Source organism: Porites lutea, chromosome 14 (assembly GCF_958299795.1).
Source record: "Porites lutea chromosome 14, jaPorLute2.1, whole genome shotgun sequence".
NCBI lineage: Eukaryota > Metazoa > Cnidaria > Anthozoa > Scleractinia > Poritidae > Porites > Porites lutea.
Genome location: NC_133214.1, coordinates 1,684,355 through 1,690,423, shown reverse-complemented (window position 1 = coordinate 1,690,423; position 6,069 = coordinate 1,684,355).

The following is a 6,069-nucleotide window of genomic DNA, read 5'->3' as shown; positions in this document are numbered from 1 at the left end:
ATTTATGTACTTTGAGTAGTAATTTCTTGTAAGGCAGTTGTAGTTTGTCTTGTGGGGTAGGGTCCAGCAGTCGTAAGTTATCATGATTTGTGATAATAGTTAAAAACCGTTTTTGGAGTTGGCCATGCAAGTAGTGTGTTAATACTGAAATAGAATGATATGTGTGGAGAGAAGAACTGACTAAAAGTTGCGAGTTCCAGCCAGGAGTTGAACCCATGGGGCCATGAACCCTTCAAAATGTAACATAAACCCTTATGTCCCAATAGTGGTCAATATTGACCAATATTGACCACTGCAGAAAATGTCATAACATACCATAATACTCTTTGTTGGTCACTCCAAAATTTTGCATAAGCATTGAGTTCAGTTTCTCTTGGGGCCATTTTAACTCCCCAGAGAAACTGAAAACAATGCTTATGCAAAATTTTGGAGTAACCAACAAAGAGCGTTATGGTATGTTATGGCATTTTCTGTAGTGGTCAATTGTAAGTGTTTATGTTAGCTTAGGGGAGGGGTAGGTGGGCAGATTCCCAGTAGCCTGCGTGGCAGGCCATCCCCTTTTTCCCTTCCTCCCTATCCCCTACCCCCTACCCCTTTCGACGCCTGCTACTTAGGCTAATTCCCAGAAACCTTAATCAATCTGGTAAGTTAACAGTAACTAGGAGGATGTGTAGGCTATTTGGCTCACTGCGATTCGTCGGCTGAGTTTGGAACGATTTATAAAGAAAACGTTGTGAACATACAAAAAAACAATCTAATAGTTTTTGCCTGATAATTTGTAGCGTGTACCATGGGTGCCTAATGAACAATTATTCCTCGATTCCGAATGGGCTCTGAATCAATAGCACATGAGGCTGAAGGCCGAATGGGCTATAGACTCAGAGGCCATGAGGGCGAAAGGAATAATTGTTTTAGTAAAATCCAACTAGTTGGTCAAAAATATTGAGACAAAACAACTTTAGCTAGCAAAACGTGATTCAGCCACCATTGTTTTGGTTTTCAAAGCTGACGCTTTTCGGTACTAGTGGGCTATAACACATAGCCTAGTAGTAGCTCAACCAATCAGAACGCATCATTGATAATAGACCACTTGTTGGATTTTACCGTGGGTGCCTAATTCCTGATAGTTCGTCTCCTGTCTCGGTAGTTTAACCCTTTAAGTCCCAAGAGTGACCGAGTAAAGTCAACTTTCTTCTAACATTATCAGTACATAGTTTAGAGAAAGTTAGATTAAAGTTTCGTTAAGGGTTATCTTGAAATCTAACTTTTTTGTTTTTTCTTGTAGATGGGACTTGAAAACACCAACCTACTGCGGGAAATCAAAGTAAGTTGGTTTTACTGTGGCACTTAAATTTCCACGGTGTTCACATTACAATTCCTAGGATTTTTTATCCTTTAGAATTAACAAACATATCCACAATCCCTTACCTCTACCTTAACATAATCTTACGTCCCCACGTGCCTGTTTTGCATTTTAATATTCAATCCTCCATCACGCTCCTTCAAATTGTAATCGTCCTGTTTTATTTTCATATTGCCAGATCATTTGGCCTCGTTTTACGAAAAACAGGAGGAGTACACAATGAATGTTATCTATTTGGAGAAACTCCAAGGGATCACTATCTCATGTAAGACTACGCTTAATATTCCAAGCTACTACGGCTATCTAAAGCTCGCAAAATGATACGTAGTCTTACATGAGATACTGACCCCTTCTTCATACAGCCATGCGGCCATGTGAGGCAAATGACTATATGGCATTCAACCATGGAGTATATCTTGTGTTCTGTTGGGGAAGGTGGTAGTGGCGTTGATTTTAGACGAGAGAGTCGTTTAATGACACTTCGTGACCTTAAACTGGGAATGATGTAAAATGTATTAAGTATAACTTAAGTTAATATTGTAATTCAAATTACAGGAATTTGATACAATTTTATATGTAAACATATATGGTGCAATATTTGCTGCAAGTAATCTCTTATTGCGAGAAATAATTTAATCGTAAGATTGTCAAAGTAGAAATACTATAACAGAATACAGATATATATATTTTATGCCTTGTTTTTGAAATTGCATGATCGGTACTTGGGAAAAAAGAGTTGCTTTCATGACCAGGTCTCTCTTATCAAGAAGGATCGTAAGGACGGTAGAAGCGCCTTAAGGTGACTCGACCCAGTTATTTTGTGAGGGTACCATCCTACTTTGAAGCTCTCTGGTATCCCCACCTTTACTTTGATCGTAAGTCTAACATATAGATCAATCTACAATATAGCATAAAATTTTTGGCGATCGGAGTAAATGTCACGTGGTTATAGTGCCACGCCTCTTTGAGGTCGGAGTCGAAATTCTGCTGTTGCCGGCATTTTTTCGTGAAAATCTCTCGGCTACATAAATCGCTTATTAGTGCCTTGCGTTGAACTGAGTTTCACCAAAATCGCAAAGACCCAATGCGAGAAATTCAGCGGTTTCCAAATTTAGGTCATAATTTAACGAAAATGATAAGCAAACTTTACACGATTATATCTAATAAACTATGAGATTTATCCCTTTATTTTGGAGATCTTTATAACAGATGGGTCCTTGCAAGTCAGCAAAAAGCTTTAGGGCCTTGTAAATGCGCGCGATTTCGAGCAATGCAAACATATACAAATTATAGTTTTAGCTATTTGTTGACGTTTGTCAGCGTTTAAGAGTCCTTCTCACGAAAAGAGCATTTTCTTAAAAATTCGTAGATTTTTTTCGTTCAAATTTTCTCAGGGCCACAATTTATTAACTAACTACCCGGATTCTGAATTTCATGATCATTGAAAAACTGTGACATTATCTTCTATAAGACCAAACTTGAGTAAACATTGACGATTTTTAGCGTTTTGGCTGAGTTTGTGCTTTGGGAATTTTCTATTGTTTCTAGTCTGTCTATACAGTATTCTTGTTCAGCACGTGTGCAATGGCCGCGCTTGGCTGACTTCCGAATGCTCACCGAGATATGATAATTTTATATGAGAAAATAAAAGGGATTCCCGTCACGAGTTGGTTTAATTATTGGCTTGCATTAAACCTATGTAAAGAAGATTTTTTTTAATAGTAAGTAGATTTAGTGTGTAGCATTTCTAGATTTTTTTGCAAAGGCACAAGAAGCACGAGAATTGATTAAAAATCGTGAGTTAAACCTCTATGAATCACGCTATCGCCTGTCTCACCGTACCAAAATTATCATATCTCGCTGCCGTTAGGAGTTAAAGATCGTCCTTGAGTCCTTAAGGAACTTACCTCTGGGATAGCAATATCTTCCCTAGAGAGAAGGATTTACAGCTAAGATGGCGTTGATCTTCTTTGTCACACAGGGTTTGGTTCTGATCGAAGCAAATCTCAAAACTGGAAGCGTGAGAAATAAAAAAAGCCGACATTTCCCGACGCCACAACTGGCTTCCCCCCTCAAGGGGCGTCTCGGCCACATTCGTTTCATAACTGACAGCTAAAAATTATCTCAGAGGCAGGCATCTTTTCATGCTTTCATCTTTTCATCTTTCGTCGATTGTCTTAACCTATAAACTAAACTTGCTTTTTCATTTCTCTCAGTCTGTCATTGCCCAGTCTTCATCAGGGAACAGTAGAAAAAAAAAAAAAAAAGATAGGAAGTATTTTGGCCTGACCCTGCCTACCCGTAAGGAATAGTATGGGAAAGTATTTTAAAGAAAAATACAGAGGTAGAGTCAAGGGAAGAGCTTGTGATCCTTTTGGGCTGCATGTTAGCTCTTTTAGGTCCTTTCACACTGGTCGCAATGACAGATTTCCTTACCCCTTCATGTAGTCTCTTGCTATTAAATTTGCCTGTGTTAAATCATAAGTGAACACAGTAGCGATGGGCCAATCAGTAAAAGGTAAATATACTCTTAAACATTTACCTGGAAACAACGTGAACCTCATAAAAGTTCCAGTGACTCTCGGTTCCTACTAATCTGAGATGCGTTCAATTTTCCGCGAATCGATCAATCGGTATGCAAACCCGCAATAAGCAAATTACTCATGATGACCAATTGTGGATTAGACCTTCATTTTTAAGGATTCAGTTAACAGGCACATCGGCATATACTCGGTTAACCGAGGATTTACTGAACATTCGAGTTATTGAGTGGTGCAGGGGGCGTCTAAATAAAATCGGAAATCTTTGCTACTTTTCGAAATGTGGCCTGAGTGTTTCGGATACATTCAGGCTGTGCTGATTTTTCGGCTGAGCGTCACTTCACACTTCCTCGTTATTTGTTAGGGGATTCGAAGATTTATCGAGCGGTGTTCGGGGAATCACTACCCTTCTCACTTCCTATGTAGAATGTGTGCATCTCCCACGCCAGAGAAACCTCGGAGCGTACGCGACTTTGTCGTCCTTACTTCGGAGAACACTCCGAGCTCACGAGGGCTTTGTTGAGTTGTGGAGAAACCTCGGAGCTCACTTGACCTTCTTTGTCCCAGTTTAATGGTAAATGATAATTCAACTGCGAGATTTACTGTTTTTTTTTTTTAACAGAGAGGTGTTTTACAACATTTCCTAACTTTAAACATGGAAATAATATATCGGTAAGACGTAATTCCATTACAGGACAATATTGGCCACAAGTAATCTCCCACGTGGAGAAATAATTTAGTCTTAAGATTTTCAAAGTAACGATAGAACAGAATACAGATATATGTCTCACACCTTGTTTTTTGAAATGGTATGATCTATACCAGCTGGCCATGAAAGGGCAGTCTCATGCGCCTCTTTTTTTTCTTTTTACAAAAGGGGGCAATATAACACGTTAGGGGCATCCTGGGCAGGGGCTAAAGACCATCCTTACGGAAGGTGCCTCTGTAAGGACAACTTTGTCCCTAGGGAGAGGGAGGTGTGGGTGAGATTCCGCTGATCCTCTGTGGGGTAGAGAGGGATTGGTAAACCTCTTGGAGAGAGAGACAAAGCCTTGAAGTAAGGGGTTGCCATAGTAACATTTTGTCCAGAAAATTACGTTTCCAAAAGGTGTAGGTCGACAAATATGAGAAAAAAAAATGTAAATGGTACAAGTCAGTTGTCATTTAACATTTTGTTAAGAATTTAGGGGAAAAAAGATCGCAAAATTGAAATGCAATTTTTTGACCCTATTTGAAAAAAAAAAGAGGAGCAACTGAATCCCTAATAACCTAACCTCATATCTTTCTTTCGCTCGCTCTTGTTTTCTTTCGCGTTCCATGCCACTATCTGAATGCCTGAAATAGCCTACATTAGCTCATACAGATATAGCCTATATAATTAAGCGAACCTCATACCTGTCGCAGACTGGGCCCGAGTGTATACGAAGTTGAGATTTTGATTGACAAGTTTCTCGTACATGTGAGCGCAATCGACTATGTCTTGGGTCTTTGAACCATCAGAGTGTGATACCATGCGGGAGTGAATTACTGTAAACCTGTTGCGTTAAACTCGGTGACTTGTGACCTTGTTGGGGAAACTAAACTATTTTTGCTACTCGAGGCATTCCTGGCATACCTGCTCAATTTATGACAGTTTAATATAGTGCCCGTGTGTTAAACAGTATTGCAAGAAAAGAAATTAGTATCAAAATGCCTTAGTGATTCAGATTTTCACAAAAAATACTAGTGGATTTGGGATTTAGAAAAAATTGGGCGTCTTTCGACTTCTGGACTTGGATTAATACTGATCTCTTTTTTCCGATTCCCAAATTAACTTTACACGTGCTCCTTCTTCGAGTCCGCTCACGTGCGTACGTGGCAAGTACAAAGTTTAATCTCATCTTGAGGTCCTTGTTGACCACATTCCTTTCAAACTTAATATTGAAACTTGCTAGAAATGAAACTTTTCACCTTTTTTTTGCAAACATGACCATTGCCGCTAATAACTGAGCAAAACTCAGCTCGTTTTTGCTCGTCCGCAACAATTTATGCACGCAACTGCCGGTTTTTAACTTGTACATCGGAAAAGTACATGCGAACGTGCTTACAAGATGTGAAATCCTGTATTGTGAGATAGTGGCATCTAAGACGGGAAGTAGTTTGAACTTTTAACCTACGATTGAATAA